This window comes from Monodelphis domestica, chromosome 5 (assembly GCF_027887165.1).
Source record: "Monodelphis domestica isolate mMonDom1 chromosome 5, mMonDom1.pri, whole genome shotgun sequence".
Taxonomy (NCBI): Eukaryota; Metazoa; Chordata; class Mammalia; order Didelphimorphia; family Didelphidae; genus Monodelphis; species Monodelphis domestica.
In genome coordinates this window covers 32,062,416-32,086,581 of record NC_077231.1, presented here as the reverse complement: position 1 = coordinate 32,086,581, position 24,166 = coordinate 32,062,416, and the positions used below count along the sequence as shown (strand labels likewise).

General features: G+C 45.1%; 1 long non-coding RNA gene across 1 annotated transcript; it reads right to left on the bottom strand.

Moving 5' to 3' along the window:
• Positions 1 to 11,309: 11,309 nt before the first annotated feature.
• LOC103103393 (uncharacterized) lies at positions 11,310 to 23,644 on the bottom strand. Its single transcript, XR_008912045.1, has 3 exons — positions 17,913 to 23,644; positions 15,379 to 15,617; positions 11,310 to 15,280 (listed from the first exon to the last, which is right to left on the bottom strand). It is a non-coding gene; the product is annotated as an uncharacterized LOC103103393 (long non-coding RNA).
• Positions 23,645 to 24,166: the final 522 nt, after the last annotated feature.

The window sequence follows — 24,166 nt, the reverse complement described above, 5'->3', positions numbered from 1 at the left end:
ACGGGAAGGCCAGGTGGGGTTGGGTGAAACGTGGGGCGGCAGATGGGAATGAACCCGGTGGGGGAGTGGGGAATGGGGTGCAGGGGGAGGGTATTCATGGTTGAGTGTCGGGCACCACGCTTGCCCCTTTCGAGGGTGGAGAAGGGCAGGCGAGGCCTGAGGGAGAAGGGGGAGGTTCTCCACATCCTAGCTGGGAGCCTGGGCTGGCAGCGGGAGGTAGAAGATGCCTTGTGTGGATTTGGGGCTCACGGAAGATGAGGGGCTGGCCTCTTAGAAGCCTTCCACCAGGCGACAGCAGGCTCAGGAAGATATGGCACCCGTAGTCTGAGCTCTTCTCACCTGAGGAGGCTGGCAAGGAGGCAGCAGCCTGTAATGGCAGAATGCCTGTGCAGATGGAACATGTCCAGCCCCGCTCTTCAGGGGACATGCAGCCCCCAAGGGAGCAGTCAAAAACTGGGTCTGGCTAGAGGCAGGAAGAAAGGAGAAAAACTACTCATCCTTGGAATATGAAGGTGGAAGTCTGAATGGACTGGCCAAGAAGGACATTAATAGATTTAAGTCAGGGGGCAGCTGGGTAACTCAGTGGACTGAGAGCCAGACCTAGAGATGGGAGGTCCTGGGTTCAAATCTGGCCTCAGACCCTTCCCAGCTGTGTGACCCTGGGCAAGTCACTTGACCCCCATTGCCTAGCCCTCACCACTCTTCTGCCTTGGAGCCAATACACAGTATTGATTCCAAGATGGAAGGTGAGGGGTTAAAAAAATTTAAGTCCCAAAAGATGAATTTGGCCATCTAAAGATGAAACAGGAAGAAAATGAGAGATGCTTCATACTGAACTGAATGGGTAATATGAAAGATTTACCTGAAGCCAACCAGCTCAGGTAGATGGGAGTCTACAGTCCTTGAGGGAAGAATATCCCTTGCTTCTATGTCTTTCCTCATCACTCATCCCCTTGCTGTTAGAAAGTCTTTCCTTGGATCTAATTGTAGTCTAATAAGCCATCTACCTGTTGGGTCTTTTAAGAAACCACTGGAAAAACAGGGGGCAGGCAGCTAGGTAGCATCATGGATAGAGCACCTGGCCTGGGCAAAAGGACCTGGGTTCCAATCTGACTTCAGGCACTTTCTAGCTATGTGACCTTGGGCAAGTCACTTAACCCCAATTGCCTAGCCTTTGCCACTCTTCTTAGAATGGACACTAAGACAGATCCTAAGGGGATGATGAGAGGATGAAAGAAAAAAAGAGAAAGAAAGGGATGGTGGGCAAGGAGAGAGAGAGAAGAAACCACTGGAAAATGGGGAGAAGAGGAGACTCTCAAAGCAGCCTACCCCAACCCAACAACATAAAGAGAATTTATTTGGTATCAGAAAGCCTAACTCTAGGAGCCAGGCCTAGAGATTGGAAGTCATGGGTTCAAATCTGACCTCAGATACCCCTTAGCTGTCTGACCCTGGGCAAGTCACTTAACTCCAAATGCCTTACTGCTCTTCTGCCTTGGAACTGATACTTAGTATTGATCCTAAAACAGAAGAAGATAAGATGTTTGTTTTTTTTTTCTTTAAAAAAAAAAGACTAGAATGGGGATAAAAGAGCAAAGAACCTTGGGTCATCCACATAATTTCATTCAGTACAATGGATAAATAATTGCAAAACCCCAACCTAACTCAAAAGTCTGTAGTTGCAATATGACTTAATATTAGTCCCAAGAAGAAGGTCCCTCTCTGGGGAGTTCTGTTTCCTTCTGTATTTCTGAACATACAGATTGACACGAACATACTGCTGGGTTTTCTCTCTCCCTTCTGAATGTTAGGTCTGAAAATGGTCTTTTATTTTTCAATCTGGAGTTTTATATACATTTCTATGAGCAAAAGCTCACATTTCTAAAGTTTTCTGAAGTCTACATACAAAGCCTCTTTTTGCTTTGAGAGAGGTTGAGGTACAAAACGGTAAGGACCTGTCTGATTAAACCACTGGGTCAGAGCCTTGGACTCCTGACTCTGAGCTCTTTCCACATTGTTTTCAAACAGACTGAGCAAAAACTTGACCTCTAAGATTCCTTCTAGCTCTGTGATCCCATGAAATTTCAAATTTCTTTACTTAAAAAAAAAAAAACAAAAACCTTACAGTAACTATTTATTTATGTAGATCACCACTGGTTTCTTTCCTTCCAGTGGTCAGTGATAGAAAATCGGTTCCTAGCTATGCAGCTCAGTGGATTGAGAGCCAGCCCCAGAATTGGGAGGCCCTGGACTCAGATCTGGCCTCAGACATTTCCTAGTTGTATCACACTGGGCAAGTCACTTCATCCCTATTGCCTAGCCCTTATTATTCTGCCTGGGAACCAATATATAGTATAATATTCCAAGACTGAATGTAAGGGAGGGAAGGAGGGAGGGAGGGAGGGAGGGAGGGAGGAAGGAAGGAAGGAAGGAAGGAAGGAAGGAAGAAAGGAAGGAAGGAAGGAAGGAAGGAAGGAAGGAAGGAAGGAAGGAAGGAAGGAAGGAAGGAAGGAAGGAAGGAAGGAAGGAAGGAAGGAAGGAAGGAAGGAATTTTTCCTTTAATCCAGCCATAGCACGGCTGGGTTTATACCCCAAAGAGATCATAAGGAAAAAGACTTGTACCAAAATATTCATAGCTGTGCTCTTTGTGGTGGCAAAAATCATGGAAAATGAAGGGATGCCCATCAATTGGGGAATGGCTGAACAAATTGTGGTATCTGATGGAAATGTAATTCTATTGTGCTAAAAAGAAATGATGAACTGGAGGAATTCCATGAGAACTGGAACGGCCTCCAGGAAGTGATGCAGAATGAAAGGAGCAAAACCAGGAGAACACTGTACACAGAGACTGATACACTGTGGTTCAATTGAATGTAATGGACTTCGCTACTAGCAGCAATGCAGTGACCCAGGACAATTCTGATGGACTCATGAGAAAGAACAATATCCACATCCAGAGGAAGAACTGTGGGAGTAGAAACCCAGAAGAAAAACAACTGCTTGATCACATGCATGGGTTGATGGGGATATGGTTGAGGATGTAGACTCTAAGCAATCACCCTAGTACAAATATCAATAATATGGAAATAGGCCTTGATCAATGACAAATGTTAAACCCAGTGGAATTGCTCATTGCCTATGGGAGGGGGGTGTGAAGAGGGGAGGGAAGGAACGTGAATCATGTAACCATGGAGAAATATTAGAAATATTCTAAATCAATCAATTAAATAACATTGTTCAAATCTAAAAAAAAAAGAATTGATACTAAGATAGAAGATATGGGTTTAATAAAGCAAAGCAAAACAACCAGAAAAAAATAAAGTCATCATACCTTTTTCTTTTGGTAAAAAAAAAGAAAGATATGGTAGGAGGTTAGGTGAGCAGAACAGGAAAGCAACATATAAAAGGTGGGCACTGAAGAGAGAGACAGAGACACAGAGCACCAAAAAGGGCACCTCCCGCCATCTTGGGCAGAGATGGAAAGCTCCAGGCCTGGTATGTTGCACACACACTGTCTGAGCATTTCCTGCTGGGGTTGGTCCTGCCGATCAGCTTTTTCCTTCTTTCTCTCTTAGATTCTTTCTTCCTCAGGGCGGTTAGTTGGACACAGGAAGGTGGAGAAACATTCAAAAATGAAAATGATGACAATGGGATCAATCCTTTTCAGGGCCTGGGCCTTCCTCCACACTGCAATCCCAGAGGAATTTCTAGTCCAGGCGGCAGATCCAAAGGCTGCCTCCAGGAAGGGTTCTTGTCCATTCTCAGGGATGAGGCCTGGGGCTCCCTCCTTCAGTGATGGAGGAGAGGAAGGCCAACTCTCCTGGGCAGGGGAGGATCCTGGAAAATGAATCCAGCCCCTTCCTTCTACTGAGGAGGGGCTGGAGTGGTACAGAGAGCCTGAGATGAGCCCAAGTCTTGGGACTCTAAATCCAGTGCTCCTTTGCCACCATGCCTGAGGAACAGTTTTCAATTGAGGAATAAGTGCCAATATTTCTCCCATTTTGTAGATGAGGAAACTTGGAATGATAAAGGACTTAGGTGATTTGGCAATTGAGGCAGGACTTGAACATGGATCTCTCTCTGACTTTGCCCATCTCACGTACCCAGGACTTAGGAAAGGGGGAGCTGGGTGTGAGTTGTGACACTAGCTAAATGGCCCTAGGTAAGGCCTTCCTTTCTCTGAATCTCAGACTTCCTCACAGACAAAATGTAGATGACTTCTCAGGTATCTTCTAATGACTCTTCAGAGGAGCCATTTAGACAATTTAAGCTTCGGGGGTTTTCCCCCTCTTTTTTTTATTCCTCAGTTTTCTGACCTGTAAAATGGGGGCGGTCCTTTGGAACCTCTAAGCAGCTTTATGGAATTGAGGAAGGGAAGGGGGTATGGAGGTGGGGGGACAGGGCTAAGGTGAGGAATGTGGCTCCCTGTTTGTTTAGCTAATGAACTGAGACTGAGCTAAAGCAGGAAGTCAGGCTTCTCTCCAGCTTGGCCAGATTTCATTAAGATAAAGAGCCCTTCATTCCTGCCCGGTGCTCCCCTCCCCCCTTTGTCCTCTCCCCTCTCCCATGGCCATATCGTCCCCCCTTTCGGTTCTGGTCCGTCTACCTGCCCCCCCACTCCCAGAACATCCAGAGGAAACGAAGGGCTTTGGCTGGGTGTTCCTGGGACAGCCATTCCCCATTCCCTCTTCCTTCCTGCTCTGAGGAGTGGCCAAGAAGAGGCATTCCAGCCCCAGACAAAGCTCCTTTATCTAAAGAATGCTTCCCCTTGGATGCCTCTCCTCCCAGGCCAGGGGAGGCCCCTCTGCCAGTCAGACCCCAGAGAGGCCCTGTGAAGCAAGAGCAAAGGCAGGGGGGCCCGAGGTGGCCGGCAGGGGCTGCTCGGAACAGAGGAAGGCCAGCTCCCGGCTGCCCTTCTCCCAGACTTTCCTGTGTCCTCAGACTCCGCAGCCTTTGATCCAGGGCAAGAAGGGGGTGCGGGTTTGGCGGGAGGAGTCCTGGGGGGGTGCCAGCCCCCTGGATTCCTAGAGGAGGCTCCTCACAGGCAGGGCCTTTGGCTTTTTGTGTCCTGTAGCCCTGCCTTCTACTACAGCCCTCGAGGCACACAAGGCCATGAACAGGAATGAATGAATGAATGAATGAATGAATGAATGAATGAATGAATGAATGAATGAATGAATGAATGAATGAATGCATGAATGAGTGTTTTCTGACCTGGGAAGAAGTCCCTTCCCCCTCTCCAGAAGCCTGAAGCCAGCTTGTGCCAGGGCCGTGGGAGACCTCCTGGAGCTCTCGTCCATCTTCTCCCCTCCTACTCCGGCCACCTTCTGCATTGGACATGCAGTAGGGCCCGGCTTGGAAGGCTGGGGTCTACGTGTCTGCCCATCCAGGCAGCCAGAGAACCACGGCCAAGGCCCTGTCTGAGCAGGGAGGAGAGCAGGGGCCCTGGGAGAGGAGAAGGGCTGTGTCCATAGCCGCAGGTGGCCCCAGACAGTCTAGACCCAAACAGGGACAGACAGGTTTAAAGCCACCCGCGGGTCTAGGCCTCACCTTGCTTTGTCTCCTGCACTGTCTCTGCAGCCTCCTCTGAACCACCCTGGCTCGCTGGCTGCTGGGATCCTTCCAGGGTCCTCTCTCGCCTCCCATTCCAGCTAGATGAGAAGCTGGGGAGAATCAAACATACTTTCTTTACATCCCTGCCAACGGGGTACATATGTTATCCACCACTGCCAAAGGCGCTCAGAGAAGGAAGTCCGGGAAGGCTTCTGGGAGGTGGCGCCCTTTGAGCATTTGGGTAGATGGGGGAAATGGGCAACTAAGCAGAGGTCTATCTGAGTGGAAAGGGAGCCCATCACAGGGCAGTTGGGTAACCGGAAGTGTGTGCTGGGGGTGCCAGCACAATACAGGTGAATCACTTGGGAGATAAGCTTCTTCGGAAAAGAAAGGAGAGCCAGAAGCACCCACAGCGGTTTCTCGGGCACTGATACCAATGGACCCAGATAAGGAGGTGAAATCCAATCCACAAAACAAGCTCTCAGGCACATTTTCTGCCCAAGGAACTCCCCCAGGGCCTTGCCTAAGGACCAACCCTATGGCCAGGGGATCTGCGTCTCTGACACCCCAGGCCCATCTCCACACCAACCTTTGATTCTATTTGATTGTTAACCTCCCATAGGATGCACCTCCGTACTGGCCGCCGAGCACACTCATCTACGAAGGAAAACCGTGTGAGAGAGTCCTGCTCGTCCAGAGGAAGCACTGGCTTTGCAGTCGGGAAGGCCCAAGTTCAAATCCATCCCGAGACCCTGGCTAACTTGCCTGCCTCCCTGCAGGCGGAGGACTAACGGTGAGTTATCTGGATGAATGTACGCTGCCAAGGGCTGCTCTTCCTCCGGAAGGGGCCCATCACTCTCCCCGGGGCCCACGAGGCCTCATATTCTAGTGGAAGGGACATCGTGTCAATGGTCATCTTGACGATAAGGATTCCGCCCTGGAAGCCTTGTGGAGCATCACTGGCCGCCCTCAGCAGGGGAGGGTTTCCCGGCCTGGCGGCTCCTCCAAGGGATGGAGCTTAGCCCTGACACTAATCCCCAAGTCTACAGCTGGAGAGATGAGTAAACCAAAGAATACAAGGATCAGTATCAAAAATTATCATTGATACCGAGATGCTCCCCCACCCAGCCTAGCCGAGAAAGCCACTGCGTAAAGACTGAGAAGAAGTGACTTGGGGGCGGGGAAATGGACCTTTCACAGGGGGGAAAAATAGGAGAATAAGTAGCCTAGAAGAGAGAGCAGTAAATCTTATCCACGTGACGGACTCTCTGAAAATTAGAATACTGGGCAGCGAGGTGGCTCAGCCAGGCCTGGCGACAGGAGCTCCTGGAGTCCATATGGGCTCAGATATTCTCTAGCTATGGAACCCTGGTCAAGTCATTTAACCCCAATTGCCTGCTCCTTATACCTCTTCAGTACGGATTCTAAGGCAGAAGATAAGGGTTTAAAAAAAGTTAGGAAAGGCCAAAAAAAAATCAATGACTGTGAGACAGAAAGAAACATTAAAACCAAATCAAGAGATAGAAAAAATAGAAGAAAATAGGAGGAGTTCCTGTCAGAACAGTGACTTGGAAAGTAGGTACCAAAAAAAAAAAAGCCTGGATATTAGATTTCAAAACAAAAATTGCCCCGATCTATGAGGACAAGAAGGAACGGTAAAAATAGAAAAAATACCTGGGTCATTTTCTAAAAGAAAACCTGAAGAATTGAGGCAAATAAATGAGCCCCACTGACGCTGTCTTGTGACTCAATTCTGGAATTAGCATAGTTCTCTTTCCATTCAATTATGGATGGGCCTAGTCCAGATTCTGTCCTGGAAGAAAACTGGTTTCAATTGTGGGAACTGGGAGAAAATGTTGCTGCATTGTTTGAGCCTAGGCCTGTGTGGGTAGGAAATCGGACCGTTTGTACCTGCTGCTTAGAGGCCCTTAACCAGAGACAGAGGGTATGCTGGGCAGAGACTAGTCAGACCCAAAGATTGATAGAAGGAGCTTTCTTACCATTGTACATCTCAAGCGGGCCCCACACTGATCTTCCTGTTCCTTTGGTTGTTTACAGTTACCTGAGGAGAAATGAAACCCCTTTTTCCTGAATTCACAGAATTCTTTATTCCCCCTCCCAATTTGGAAAGTCCCTAACCTTCATTCAATTAGAAATCAGATTATACCATTATACGGATTCAATTAATTGAGCTTACTTTTGTTTTAAGTTGTTTTTAATATATGAACATCTGTCTTTCCTCTATCTTCCAGGTCTAGCCCTAAACTGAGGAAGGGGCCTAGCACCAATGTTGGGCAATTGCCGTGCATTGCTTAACAAATCAATATGCTTGGAAGACCAGGCCTTTGTTTCCTCAGTCATTTCATCTTTCACTCCTTACAAAAACAACTGTGTCTAAACAAGCTACATACAAGATAAATTGGAGACAATCAACAGAATGAAGGGCCTAGAATTAAGGGAGATTAGGAAAGGCTTCCTGTAGAACATGGAATTTTAACTGTACAAACAAGCTCTATACAAGATAAATTGGAGATAATTAACAGAGTGAAGGCCTTAGAATAAAGGGGAATTGGGAAAGGCTTCCTGTAGAAGGTAGAATTTTAACTGGGATTTTGAAGGAAGCCAGGGAGAGCAGGAGACCGAGGCAAGGGGGTACAGAATCCCAGAACCAGGCACAGCCGGTGAAAAGGCCCAAATTCGGGAGATGGGGGGTCTCGTGTTAAAAGGGGCGAGGAGAGGAGGTAAAGTATAAGAATGTTGTCCCAAGAAGCCAGAGAGGTGGAGGAAGGGCCAGACTGTAAAGGACTTTGAATTCCAAACAGAAGACTTTATAGTCAGACAGAGGCACTGGGATGCCCCTGAGCCAAATATTCTGGGGGTTGAATGCGGTTGTGCACTAGCAAGTAACCGCAAATCTGGCACAACAGTTCTGGATATCATGCTGGCAGCAGGAGCAGGTGCTAACTAGTAGCTGTTGCTCACTACCCAGTCCTAGATCCCAGGTTCAATGCATACTGGTACGTCCTAACCCATGTCTAACTGCTGAGTAAGGCACAAGGACTGAAGCAAGCACTAATTATGTGGGTCTCACCCTGATTCTGGCTCTAAAACAGGGCCCAAAGTCAAGAAGTAACAAACAAACAAAAAAAAAAAGAAAACCACCCTAAAGAGGTGATGGGGTGGGGACAAGAGGTGCTCAAGAGACAGACTCAAAAGAAGAAAATGACATCAAAATATCTACAATAAAAGTCTCAAAGAAAAATGCAGCTTGGGCACAAGTTCAATTGGAATTCCTAGAAATGATAAAACAAAGGTTAAAAAGAGAGTTTAAAAATGTTCTTACAAATGAAATGAAAGATCTAGAGGAAAAAAATAGAAAAAATGAGAGCTAGGGAAGAAAGAATTGGAAAAAGAATCAAAGTTTGGCACAAAAGGTATTCCCTGAAAATAATAAAAACCAAACAGAAATCAATGTCTCCATGAAACAAGAAGAAATATTAAAATTGAAAAAAGTAGAGGGAAACATAAACTATCTCATAGTGAAAACAACTGAACTGGAAAAAGAATTGAGGAGAGATGATTTTTTTTTTAATTTTATAGTATTTTATTTGATCATTTCCATGCATTTTTCATTAAAGACAAAGATCATTTTCTTTTCCTCCCTCCCACCCCCCGTGGCCGACGCGTGATTCCACTGGGTATCACATGTGTTCTTGATTCGAACCCATTGCCATGTTGTTGGTATTTGCATTAGAGTGTTCGTTTAGAGTGAGGAGAGATGATTTAAGAATCATTAGATTCCCAGATGTGTGACCCTGGGCAAGTCACTTGACCCCCACTGCCTAGCCCTTACCACTCTTCTGCCTTGGAACCAATACAAAGTATTGATTCAAAGACAGAAGGTAAGGGTTTAAAAAAAAAATAAAAAGAATCATTAGATTATCTGAAAGCCATAACAGTGTTTAAAAAAAAAAAAGCCTCAGCATCATATATCAAGAAATCACCACCAAAGGGCCCAGATGTCGTAGAACCCTTGGAGCAAAATGAAAATAGAAAGAATTCAATGGTCACTTTTTGATAGAACCCCCAAATAAAAGCTCCCAGGAGTATCATAACTGAAATGCACAGCTTCCAGGTCAAAGAAATAGAGAACTTTCAAATATTCCTGATAAAAAGGCCACAGCTGACACTCTCCAGCTGATAGATAATCAAAGGTTATGAACAGATGTGGAAGAAATCCAAACTATCGATAACCATCTAAAAATGCCCCAAGTTATCATATAAGAAAAATGCCAATTAAAACAACCTCAGGGTCCTACTTAACCTTTATCAAATTAACAAAGAGGACCAAAAAGGAAAATGACAATTGTTGAAGGGCCCAGGAAGAGTTATTGTTTTAAAGAAACCTGAGAAGATTTGTATGAAATGATGCAGGCCCTAAGGAATAATGGATACAATAATACTGTAAAGAAAAGCAATTGTGAAAGAGTTATAAAGTCTGAGCAAGGTAATAACCAGCCGGGATTCCGGAGGATGTTAACAGGGCATGCAAGCTATCCATCCTTGGACAAAGGCACAGTGAGAGGCATTTCTTGGAATAACCAGTGTGGGAATCTGCTGTTTTGAGAGGGTGCCTGTTTTTAAGGGTTTTCCTGTTCTTTTCTTTGACCCACTTAGGAGCAGGGGCAGGAGGAGGAGGGGGAGGGTTTAGGGCCATTCATTTAATCATTTAAATAATTTCCCCAAAAGAGAAGCTATTCCCAAAAGGTTTGAGCCAGAATAGCCACCAAGATGGGCAGCCTTTTCCTCTTTTGCTCGATGGCACAGGATTTAAAAGGAAATTCCCCGCTGCAAACAGGGAGAGTTGCTGGGAAGCTTCCCTTCATGGGGATGGGAGAGTTGAAAGGGCTTTAGCCTGCGCACCAGCACCACCTGATGGTCCCATCAGCGATGGCGCCATAGAAAGTCAATTTCCTCTCCAGGAAGCCAGTTTGGCTGCTGCTGCCTTTCCCAATGTCCTATTCCAGCCTTCTGTCTTAGAGAGCCGGACGCTGCCAGGTCTTGTGCGGTCCTGCCTAAATTCTCTTTCCCTGTCTGGGAGGTTTAGAATTTTGCTCCCCAGTTCTATTTGGGTCTCTTTCAGGAGGTGATTGGGGGGGATTCTTTCCATTTACTTTTTCTCTTGTTCGAGGATGTCAGTTTCTGGTGGGTGTCCAGGCCCTTTTTGTGATCACAGCTTTCAGGTGTTCCAGGGATGGGCTGGAGTTTAGGAAAGCGAATAATAGTGCATAATATGGTTGGAAAGAGACATCGCCATTCTCGAGAGAGCTGCAAAAGCTAAATCGAGGGCTTTATGTAGCTGTTGAGAGTGATACTCACACCTGAACTTTAGGAAAACAACTCTGGCCTTTGTGTGGAGGATGGACTGGAGAGAGGAGGACCTATTAATGAATGAGCCCAGACAAGAGGTGATGAGGCCCTAAACTGCCTCATGAGCCAAGAGAAGGGGAGTATGAGACACAATGTAGACAGGGAAGCGTCAGGATTTGGCAACTAATTAGGCATGTGAGGTAGGGGAAAGTGGGAAGTTCTGAGTTTGGGAAGAAAAGACAAGTTCCATTTTGGACATGTTGGCATTGGCTTTTTTTCAATTAACAAGCATCCCCCCCCCCCCAACTGTCTCCTTTCTCCCTTCCTGCTTCTCCCAAAAGAAGAAAAACAAAGCCCTTTAAAAAAAGTTTTCCTTTTTAAATTTTTTTTACTATTTCTATTTTTTTATTATTACATGTAATAACGAACATCCACATAAGTTTTCCAGAATTTTAAAATCCAAACTGTCTTCTTTTTTCCTTTCCTCCCCAATTCTGGAGCTGGCAAGCAATTTGATCTGGAAAACAAAGCCCTTTTAACAAATGTATGTGGTAAAGGAAAAAAAAACCAAAACCCTGCATTGGCCATGACCAAAAATGTGTCTCATTCTGCATACTGAGTCCATTTACAGGTAGCATTTCTTCGTTCTTGGGCCTCCAGAACGGTTGGTCATTCTGTTGATCAGCGTTCTTAAGTCTTTTGAAGTTGCTTGATTTGACAATGTACTCTTTCAGTATAAACTGTCCTCCTGGCCCTTCTAGCTTCATTTTGAATTCTTGTGTACAAATCTTCCCAGATTTCTCTTTTATCATTTTTTAATTCTATTTCATCATATTCCTACACCATTCCCCAATGGATAGGACTTCCTTAGTTTCTAGTTCTCAGCCACCACAAAAAGAGCTGCTACAGATATTTTTGTCCAGTGGGCTATGAATTACCTTCCACGTACCTTTTCTTCTGCAAAATGAGGATAACTGGCAAAGGGCAGGTTCAGCCAGATCAAATGTAAATTTTTAAATATAAAATAACTAACATTAGAAACGTGAAAGAACTTTGAACAAGTTAAAAGCACTTGGCAAGTGAAGCATGGTATTCAGAGTTATGAGGGCTTTTTTGTTTGACACAAAGTATGAACATGGTATCTTACTTATGTGGCAAAAAGCACCTATATTTTAAAAGTCATTTATGATAAATTTAGCGTAGACACTCCTCTCACCCCAAGCTAGGATAAGGAATAAGAAAATGACGACCCATATGTGTGTATTTTTTAACTTTTAAACTCTCATCTTCTGCCGTAGAACCAATACTAAGTATTGGCTTCAAGGCAGAATAGCAAGGGCTAGGCAAGACCATTGCTGTTAAGTGACTTGCCCAGGGTCACACTGCTAAGAAGTATCTGATTTTGATCCTGTGGCAGCTCATCTCTAGAACTGGTTCTCTATCCACTGAACTACATAGCTGCCTCCCTACCTACCTGTTAATATTCACTTTGAGTCTTAAAACTTGCACTCTAGTTCATGTGATGATTTCAAGTAAAAAATTATTTATTAAGCACTTAATATATTCAAATCACTGAACTAGGCATTGGGGATTTTAAAAATGTCTCTGCCCTCAAGAAGTTTCCATTCTATTGTATATTTTTAACTACATTTGGATAAGTCCAAATCAAGGCTATTTGAGGAGGGAGAGAACATTAGTAAATGAAAAGATCAGGAAGAGAAATAAGTAGCAGCTGGGTCTTAAAGGAAGCTAAAGATTCTAAGAGGATAGAGCAGGGAGGTAAAGAGGAAATGCCATCCAGGCATGAGGGACATCACCTGCTCCCCAATGTAAGATTTAAATTAATGTTCATTCCTCAATCAAAGGGCATGCCCTCATTTTCCAATTTTTTTGCTACCACAAAGAGTGCAGCTATGAATATCTTGTACAAGTCTTTTCCCTTATTATTTCTTTGGGGTACAAACCCAGCAGTGCTATGGCTGGATTAAAGGGCAGACAGTATTTTATCGCCCTTTGGGCATAGTTCCAAATTGCCCTCCAGAACGTTTGGATCAATTTACAACTCCACCAGCAATGAATTAATGTCCCAACTTTATCACATCCCCTCCAGCACTCATTGCTTGTTGCTGTCATGTTAGCCAATCTGCTAGGTGTGAGGGGATACCTCAGAGTTGTTTTGATTTGCATCTCTCTGATTATAAGAGATTTAGAACACTTCTTCATGTGCTTATTAATACTTTAGATTTCTTTATCTCAAAATTGCCTATTCATGTCCCTTGTCCATTTATCAATTGGGGAATGGCTTGATTTTTTGTACAATTGATTTAGCTCCTTATATATTTGAGTAATTAGACTTTTATTGGAGGTTTTGGTTATAAAGATTTTCCCCCAATTTGTTGCTTCCCTTCTAATTTTGGTTGCATTGGTTTTGTATGTACAAGACCATTTTAATTTAATGTAATCAAAATTATTTATTTTACATTTTGTAATTTTTTCTAACTCTTGCTTGGTCTTGAAATCTTTCCTTTCCCAAAGATCTGACAGGTATACTATTCTGTGTTCACCTAATTTGCTTATAGTTTCCTTCTTTATATTCAAGTCATTCACCCATTCTGAGTTTATCTTGGTGTAGGTTGTAAAGTGTTGAACTAAACCTAATCTCACCCACACTGTTTTCCAATTTTCCCAGCAGTTTTTGTCAAATAGTGAATTTTTGTCCCAAAAAGTTGGGATCTTTGGGTTTATCACAGACTGTCTTGCTGAAGTCACTTACCCCAAGTCTATTCTGCTGGTCCTCCTCTCTATCTCTTAGCCAGTACCATATTGTTTTGATGACTGCTGCTTTATAGTATAGTTTGAGATCTGGGACTGCAAGGCCACCTTCCTTTGTATTTTTTTTTCATTATTTCCCTGGATATCCTTGATCTTTTGTTCTTCCAAATGATCTTTGTTATGTTTTTTTTCTAATTCAGTAAAAAAGTTTCTTGGTAGTTTGATAGGTATGGCACTAAATAAGTAAATTAATTTGGGTAGGATTGTCATTTTTGTTATGTTATATTGTCCTACCCATGAGCAGTTAATGTTTTTCCAGTTGATTAGATCTAGTGTTAATTGTGTGGAGAATGTTTTATAGTTATGTTCATATAGTTCCTTTGTTTGTCTCTGCAGATAGATTCCTAAGTATTTTATTTTGTCTAGGGTGATTTTATTTTATTTCATTTTTTCCCTAAATCCATTTACTTTATTCAGTGCCAAGCAATCAATCAATCAAACTTCCAAAATATTTTCTAGAACTAGAAAAAATAATAAAAACAAAATTCATCCAGAAGAACAAAAGGTCATGAATATCAAGAGGATTAATGAAGAAAAAATGTGATGGATGGTGGCTGAGCAGTACCAGATTTCAAACTGTATCATAAAGCAGTAATCATCAAAACAATCTGCTACTAAGAAATAAAATCGTGGATCAATGGTCCATCTATCTAGGGTGATTTTGAATGGGATTTCTCTTTCTAATTCTTGCTGCTGAGATGTGTTGGAGATATATAGAAATGCTGATGATTTATGTGGATTTATTTTGTATCCTGCAACTTTGCTAAAGTTGTTTGGAAGCATATTTTGGAGAAACATTTACCCAAGAGTGAAGGAAAGGAGCATGTTTGCAGAGAAATGGTCTTAGATAACACAGACAGTTCCAGACAATTCTTCCTACTTTCATTTTTCTGAGTATGCCTGCCCAGATCCCGGAGAGACTTAGGAGTCTGCTTTGACATGGCAGCTCTGGTAGACAGGTGGATGAGAGGAGATTTTGTTTTATAGACTTGGCAGCGGGGCTTTCTTTAATCTTTAATCTTGTTTCTTTGGCAGGGAGCTTCCTAAGTCAATGAGGCTCAGGAGCCAAGGGGGATTCAGGATGAAGCAAATCTTTATACATTTGATGTGTAAAGGCCAGCCAGTGCTCCCCCTACTCAGGGACCCTTTCTAAAGCACTCTATGTCCAGGATCCTATTTGATCAGGAGACATTTCTCTGGATTTGATTGGAAAGCCTGTGTCAGTTGAAGCTACTCTATTAGCACTTTCAAGCCTTCATCAAGATATTTTTATTGAAAGACACCTGGTAGTATGTTCACTGGTGGTGACAGCTGGCTGTCATGAGAACTCCTCCCTTCTCCAACCTTTCTCTGCCTCTGCTGGATGCTGGGAGCCTGGCTAAGGCAGCTCCCAGAGGCCGTATCCGTGGGTTCTGTGGGTTATAGCACCATCAAGTGGCTAAGGCTCTTTTTCCTGTTTCTCCCCATCTGTGACACAAATTACTTCTCCATTTTACTTGTCACTCTTCCTGCCTCATAGGCCCTTCTAGGGGGCAAAGAAATGGCAGATTAAGGATCAAAGAGATGGGAAGGTGGCCTGAGCTGTGCCATCAGCATCCTCCAGAAGCCTATGCCCAGACGGACCTGTATATAGAAAGGAACGTGGCCTCTTGGTCTACGAGATATGCCAGACTTCCCCGGAACCACGGACTGAGAAAGCAAAGGGAGCTCTGGGCTCCTCTCCAGGCGAGGATGGTTCCGCTTCTTCCTGAGGCAAGGCAGGAAGGGATACGGACCGTCACTCTTAAAGGCCACCCCGCTTCGAGGTAACTCTCGTGTTCAGCCAAGTTTTCCTCACCTCTGTCCTGAATTGGCTTCTGATTCTGGAAGACAGAACCAAAATGAAAGGACAGACAGACAGACAGAACGCGATGGCCTCCCTGACCTATCCGGGATCAAATCAACAACCCGACGGTCTGGGGTGCCTTCCAGCCTTCCCATTCTCCTTCCACCTTCCTCCCCACGGGCCTCCTTGCTGCTCCTCACACACAGCACTCCCTCTCTAGACTCTGGACTCCCCTGGCTCTCCCTCGAGTGGGGAATTCTCCCCATTCTCCTGTGCCTCCTGCTTTTAGGGCCCCTCCATGCTGGAGCCTTCTCGCGCTCACTGTACAGATCCCCTTCTACAGAGCTCCCGGGAGGACACCGGGTGTAACTTTTTTGTACACTTCATGCTTACTTCTACGCTTGACACGTAGTAAACGCTTCATGAATGTCTGTGGACGGACACGAAGCCAGATGCCATGGCTGTCCCCTCCCCCCAGTTCCTTCCATTGTTTTTTTTTTTAATTCTTACCTTCTGGTTTAGAATTGATATTAAGTATCTGTTCCAAGGCAGAAGAAGAGCAAGGGCTAAACGACTAGGGTAAAGTGACTTGCCCAGGGTCACACGGCTAGAAAGCCTCTGAAACCAGATTTGGACCCCAAACCTTCTGACTCCAGCCCTGACCCACGGAGCCTCCTTGCTGCCCTTCAGTTGATCTTTGGTGGGGTGTCTTAAACCTTCCTCCTTCAATGCAGTCAATTCTCCAAACCTGCCCGATGCGGTTTCTGAGCCCTTCCTTTCCCCATTCGCCTTCTTCGAGGGCTCCTGGCCTCGTGGGGTGAGCCTGGGCTCTCCACGGCTATGGCGGCAAAGGAGAGGTTCTGGCAAGTGTTCCTGGGGAGGGGCCGCCGATCCTCGGGGACCAGGTCCTCGAGGTGCAGATTGCCACCACCCATTTGGCTTCAGGTGATGGGTGTTCAGCCGCAGCAACTCACAGATCACCCACGAAGGCCAAGAGGGCTGTGATAGCTTTGGCAGAAGGAGACCCACACCGACCTCTGAGGAACCAGAAACATTCTTTGTAACCAGAGGGTGTTCCTGGGAGGAAAGAGGGGAAGAAGCCCTGGATCTGGCCTGCAGTCACAGCCCTGTGACTTAACTTGTTCATGTAACAAAGCGCCTTCCCACGCTGGGGGTGACATGGGCTCTCTGGGCCCCCCCAGCCTAAATTCAACAGCGCTCTAAAGGCGCCTTCGGCTGGTCTCCTGGGGTTAGCCAGTATTGTTACCCCTCCCCCAGGCCACTTCACTGTCCCTCCCTTCGCCGTCCGCACACGACTACCCTCTTGGCCAATCTAGATGATGCTTCTTTGGCCCTCCCTAAATGACGCCACCTAAAACACTACCCTTCCGGTCTCGGTTCAGGCTTCCCGTCTGTGGCACTCCAGGGGAGCGGAGGCCTCCCTCTCCCCCGCCCACTGGCCCACGGAGGACAGCATGACACGGCCGGTGTGGGGGGGGGGTCTCTTAGGTCCTTCACGGTCTGCTTCTGGCTCCCTTTCCTGACTTACTGGCCATAACTATTAAAGCAACTATTTAGACGGTGCTTTAAGAAGGACAAGGGCTTTCCCAGGTCACGGGTGAAAACAACTCTGGGAGGGAGGGAGGCGCTCTTGCTACCTCCATTTTACAGATGAAGAAGTGGAGGCCGGCAGAGGTGAGGGCACTTGCTGAGTCAATAACTAAGCATCTGTCCTGAAGATACACATCTCAAAAAGAACGAGCTTCCTGTTCTCAATACGCTCACAGTGTAAGGGGGAAAGACGGCATCCGCACAAAAGGAAGCTGAAAAGGCTGGGGAGGCGCCCCCCAAATAGTCAGAGAAGTCCCAAAGCAGCACAATCACACGGGAAATGAGGATGTCTGGGCTAAGCCCTGCCCTGAAATGGAAGCTTTGGAGTTCCTGGCTCTGCCCGCCAATCAGAAAGGCAGAGGGTCCCGCAGCTGGCGAGGGCCCGAGGCTATCTTTAGCCCCAGGCCCAGCACTAACCACTGCACCACCCGGCTGCCACCATGATGACACTCCTTCGACATCTCAGCCAGACTCTACCTCTTGCTGCTTCTTGACCACAACAAAGCTTCCAACCCCCCTCTCTGCCTCTGCACCGTCTAGGAGGTGCAAACTCCCTCCTCCTCTATATCAGCATGGCATCCTCAAAACTTTTTTCCAGACTCGCCTCCTAGAGAATACCTGTCCTGGCCCTCCCAGGTCCTCTCTGAAATGACTGTGCATTTAATTCTCAAATCTCCTTGAAAGAACGTTGCCACAGTATCCCCAGTTCTCAGCATTCTACCTGGCATAACCAATAGTTCTTCCATGGATGAATGAAGAAGAGTACACTCTGGAAGAACAGAAGTCCTTTTCTTGCCCTCCTGCTGCAAGGATCTCTCGGTTCAGCTGGCCCAGCGCTGGGTGGAGATGCTACCCTAACAAGAAAGTAACAACAATGTAAGACGAAAATAAAGCTGCATTGGAAGGAGAGGTGGAAGGAAGCCAACCCTTCACTTGGCCCGTGTCGAATGAACCTAGCTTTAAGCATGAAACCCCAAACCCTGAGGGCCCCTCTCACACCCGACAAATGGGCAAAGACGACAGAAAACAGCAATAGGCCATGGATGTAGAAAAAGATGACGGAGCTGTGAATGAAGGCCACCATTGCTAGTAGTCATCTGCGGAGGGCAGCACAGTGGACAGAGGCCTCAGACATTTCCTAGCTGTGTCCCCCTGGCCAAGTCTCTTAACCTCAGCGGCCTAGCCTTGCCCTTCTCTCTCAGAATTGGTCCTAAGGCAGAAAGTCAAGCTTGTTGTTGTTGTTGCTTTTATTTTAAGCAATTGGTATTCTTGCGAGGCACAAAGCCTAAGGCTATCAACGACCAAAAAAACTACAGAAACACGCTTTAAAGGGAGCGGCTCAGTCCTTCGCGTGTAGACAATATCTGACTGTGCATTTGGAAGCTGAAGGAAACTGCGTCCCGAGTTTCACGTGGAGGGACCTTTTCCCTCTCCCTTCGGAGCGTATCCTACGACTGTTCCCCGCAGCTTCTCTTATGGCAATGCGAGTCTGGTCCTTGGATCCTGAACCAGAATTGAGTGGGCAGACAGTGTCTGAAGGACCACGTTTCACCGTCCTTCCCTCCCCGCTTCTGAGTAAGGAAAAAATGTTCTGGGCCTTGTGGCGGGGGAGAAAGCAGCGGCTGCCACGTCTCCGGGACCCCGACCCCCGCGTCTGACACTGGGGCCTCGGCTCTTGTCTCCCCTTCCTGATCTTGGGTAACTGAGCCCCGAGATCCAAAAACAAAGCCCACCAAAACCCAGGGCCTGACCGTGAAGGCTGCAGAATGGAAGGAGAACCACCCAAGGTCCCCTTAACTAACCAGCCCAACAGTGAACTGACCCCGAAGCAGAGACTGAGATAGCACGGCCTGTATCTCTCTGCTAAGCGCTATGAGGGACTCGTCTTGGTTTTAAGGCTATTTTGTAGCCGCCAGTTTAGCTTTGAGCTTACTCTCCCAGGGAAGAATGAGTATTTAAGAGGCGAGAATATGCCTCAGCCACTTCCTAGCAGTGTTACCCTGGGCAAGTCATTTTTGCCTGGCCTTAGGAGTTGTTACTGTCAAAACGTAAGGGTTAAAAAATAAAGCAAGAAAAACAACTCTGAAACACCCCTGATCAAAGGAATGACCAGCTCTATCTCCAGGGGAACCGAGGAAGATACTTTACTTCCTTTCCTATCAGAGAGGTAATGGATGCAGGGTACAGAGAGAGACCTATTTTTAGCAGTGGTGCCTGCGTAGTTTTGCTTTGTGGGATTAAATTTGTTACAAGGATGTCTCTTTCTTTTCTTGTTTTTTAATTGGGAAAAAGGGGAGATTGGGGAGAGGGTGGAATTAGCAACAACAATAATAATAAAGAAATGGGCCACTGAAATATTTTAACAACATAAAGCAGAAAAGAAAAGAAGTTTGGAAGACAGCAGAGAAACAGCAAAATATCTGTGAAAGTAATTTGCAGAATTTTGTGTGTGTACATATACATATATACTCACACATATAAACACACGCACACATATAAATATATTTTTAAGAAGTGGTCTGAAGTGGAGATTTCATCATTTCATATATGATCTTTCTGTATTCTGTTGTCTATATGGAAATGTCCTTTCTTCCGCCTTTAACTTCAAACGTCTTGCTAAACAAAGGATGAGCATAGTGAAGGCAAAGCATCAGGGGGAAACTAACATGAATTTATCCAAAGGGAAGTAAGCCAAAGCAGAAAAACGATATACTCAATGATTACAATAGTGCAAACAACTACATCTGAATGTTAACGGCCAAACCTGTCCCCAAGAAAAAGCACAAGAAGGGTTCCCATTGTCTCTTGGCAGAGGAAAGCAGGAATGTCAAATATAACTCAGACTTTGGGGTTAATTTGGGGGAGCTTTTTCACCCCTTTCTTTCCCTTATTATTCTTGATTATAAGACCTGGTTCCCTGAGGTGGGCGCAGTGAGAAACGGAGATGATATAAAAGCAAAAGACGGGAATATTTTTCTCGCTTAAAAAAATAAAGATCAATAGAACAAAGCCTCCTCTCCTGCTAGGCTTCAGCCAGGCTTTGAAGCAAAAAAGCTAACTCTGAAGTCAGAGGCCTTGGAATAACAAACCACACATCAGCAAATGAGATCCACAATAAGGAAGGCTGGAATGAATTGCATTTGGACAAGAATGAGGGCCCCATCTCCTGTATACCGAAGAACCCCCAAGAGATGATGAGCGTCTCTGTTCTGCTTCCAGATAGGATTTCCCTGACTTCATTCAGTGGGGTGGCCTGGCATTTTCTCTAGAAACTGTTCTAATACTTCCCCGTCCTGTTTTCTCAGTTGTCTAACCTAAATCTTTCCTGGTGCTCTTTAAATGAATAAAAGGGACTGAACAGAGCATGTGCACAGACTCCCTGCCTGATTCTAGCTGAGCAAGAGTTTGTGACTCACCAATGTGAGGAATTTTAACTTTGTGGTATTTAAGTGGTGGCTAGGTGGCACAGTAGACAGAGGCCTGGAGCCAGAAGACCTGAGTTCAAATCCAGCCTCCGGCACTTACTGCTGTAAAATGAGCTGGAGAAGGAAATGGCCACCACTACAGCATCTTTGCTGAGGAAAACCTAAAAGGGAATTGGATACAACTGAACAACAAGCACATTTAGCAAGCATTATTTTTAGGGGCAGCTCAGTGGGTAGAGTCAGGAAGAATCATCTTCCTAAATCCAAATCTTGTCTCAGACACTTACTAGTTGTGTAAATCACTTAACCCAATTAGCCTCAGTTTCCTCACCTGTAAAATAAGCTGGAGAGGAAATGGAAAACCACTCCAGTATCCAGTTCTAACTGGAACATTTTAGAGGCAGAGTAGAAAGAAGGAAAACTTGAGCCTCTCTGAGAATCTTCTCTAGCCAACCTTATGAAATGAATACTGGAATGACAGAACAAATAAGGGGAAAGAGTAAGGGAATTTTCCTGGAGAAAACAACCTGGAAGGTAGGCAGAGAGGGCCCATGGGTTTCACTGTAAGGAGAGGTAAGAACACCCCACAAGCAAGGCAGCACCAAGGAGTACCATTCAAGCTAACAATAAGCCACTCCACCCCTGCCTGCTGCTCCAGGTTCTGAACCTTAGCTCAAGCCAACTTCAAGACCCTGAGACCCCACCCAAAACAACAGCAGAGCACCCTATGCCTATCCCTTGAAATTCTAAGCCCTAGTCCAAGCCTATAATGAGGCCATAAGCCCTAGCATAATGCAGTCCACAGTGTGCTTAGCTGGTGAAAATCCAATGGAGGGCCCAGAGCCCCTGCCCAAGCTTGCAGTGAGGACCTGAACCCCAGCACAAGGCCATCGTTCCACAATGTACTTGGTGAGTAAGCACAAAGTGAGGCCCAGAGCCCCTGCCCAAGCCTGAGGTGAAACTCGGAGCCCCAGCACAAGGTAGCTCACAGTGCTCTGAGCCCTGCAAGCCATCAGCAATCCCTGGGGAAGATGGAATCAACAGTGGGAGGTGGCTTTTAGAGCTCCCAGTCCACAGGCTATCATACCACCTTAGAAGAACTGAAACTTACAGAAACCCAGAACTAGAAATGAGGGTAGAAGCAAGGAAAAACTGAAGTTTAAGAATATACCCCCTCTATCCTGAGAATAGAGCCCATTCTTTAAGATAAAAATAAAAATTGAGAAAAAGGCTGAGAAAATGAGCAAACATAAAAAAAAAAAACCCTAAGCATAGAAAATTATTTTGGAGAAAAAGCAAAACAAAGCATAGACTCAGGAAAGGATGGTAAGATCAAAGAAGCTACATAAAAAGAAAAACATAAATTGGCCTCCGACTCTGGAAGACCTCAAAAATGATTTCAAAAATCAAATAAAAGAGGCAGAGAGAAAATGGAGAGTTGACATGAAAGCAATACAAGAAAAAAATAACACCTTAAAAAGCAGAATTGGCCAAATGGAAAAGAAGGTTCAAAAAAGCTCACAGGAAAAAATAATTCCTTAAAAATTAGAATTAGGCAAGTAGAAGATAATGACTTCATAAGACATAAAGAAACAATAAAACAAAATCAAAAGAATGAAATAATGTATACTATTCTCATTGGAAAAATAACTGAGTTGGAGAATAGATCCATGAGGGACAATCTAAGAATCATTAGACTACCTGAAAGCCATGATCAAAAAAAAAAAAATCCTTGACATCATATTAAAAGAAATTATCAAAGGAAACTGCCCTGATTTTCTTAAATAGGAGAGTAAAATAGAAATCTAAAACCCAATTACCTCCTGAAATAAATCCCCAGATGACAACTCCTAGGAATATTACAGCCAAATTCAAGAATTACCAGGCCAAGGAGAAAATACTGCAAACAGCCAGAAAGAAACAATCCAAATGCCATGGAGCTACAGTCAGTATGACACAGAACTTAGCAGCCTTAACATTAAAGGTCTAGAAGACTTGAAATATGATATATCAGAAGGCAAAAGATCTAGGTTTACAACCCAGAATCACCTATCCAGCAAAACCAAGTATATTCTATGAGGGAGGAAAAATGGTCATTTAACAAAATTTACAATTTTCCAAGCATTCCTAATGAAAAGACCAGGCCTAAACAGAAAATTTGATGTTCAGATACAAAACTCAAGAGGAGCATAAAAAGTTAAATAAGAAAGAGAAAATTTAAAGGATTCCAAAAGGTCAAACTGTTTATATTCCTACATGGAAAGATGATAATTTATCTTATCTAGCTCTGAGAGTGAGGTGATAAAGATGATAAAATTGTTATCATTATTAGAGCAGTTAGAAAGAGTATATACACAGACAGTGGATACAGGAGTAAATTGATTAGGATTACATGATATGTTAAAAAAAAAGTTAAAGGGAGAGGTAGAAGAGAATGAATTATCTCACCTAAAGCAGCACAAAAAAATCCTATTACAGTGGAGGGGAGGTTGAGGGTGGTGACAGGTGATGCTTAAACCTTACTCTTATCATAATTGGCCCAGAGGGAAAATAAAAACTGTATTCCTTTGGGTAGAGACTCCTACCTTATATAAGCAGGAGGGGAATAAGGCAAGGGGAGATGGGTAATAGAAGGGAGAGGAAAGTAGGAAGTGGTGATTAAAAGCAAAACACATGTGAAGAGGGACAGAATGAAAGAGAAAAAGAGCAGGATCAAAAAGGAAAAATAAGATGGAGGGGAATACACAATTAATAATCATAACTATGAATGTGAATGGGATGAACTTGCCCAGAAAACAGAAGAGGATAGTGGAGTGGATTAAAAAATAGACTCCAACAACTTCCAGGTAAGCATGGCGGCCAGCTAAACATAGCTTACTCACTTTCCCCAACATACACCGACAAGGATCACACCAAAAGATCATAAGAATCTTTATCAGAGGAGCTGAGGAGCTGTAAAGTGGGCGCAGCATTGAAGGTGCATGGGATTGGGGCTGTACCAGTCTATAAGAGGGTGAAAGGACTTCCACCTAATCTCGAGCCGATCCACCCTCCCCCACCCCCACCTACAGGGCCAGTGCATGCCAAGACGAACGAGCAAGAGGTGCCTCTGAAGCAAGGAGAGGGCACATCTGCTCCCTTGGGAGCTGAATAGGACAGCAGGGGACCCCCCCCCCAAGGCAGCTAGGCAGAAAACCCCAACACATGAGAGAGCTTAGACTTCAGGTGCCCAGAACCAGCGTGCCCACCAGAGCCAGGGAGTGAACCAGAAGTGTCTCTGGAATGAACAGGGAGCATTTTGGGGTCCTTGGGAATTGACTAGGACTGCAGGGAACCCACCCCCGAAAGCAGCTAAACTAGAAAACCAGGCGGGCAAGAGAGCACAGACATTGAGCGCCCCCTGGAGGGAGGCACCGAGAAAAGCTGCAAAGGACTGCGGAGAATTGAGAGCCTGCTCATTAACTCCATACACAAAGAACCTGCCCAGCAGACTCTGATTTCTGACTAAAGAGGGAATTTAAAACATCCAGAAAAAATGTCTAACTGTGCA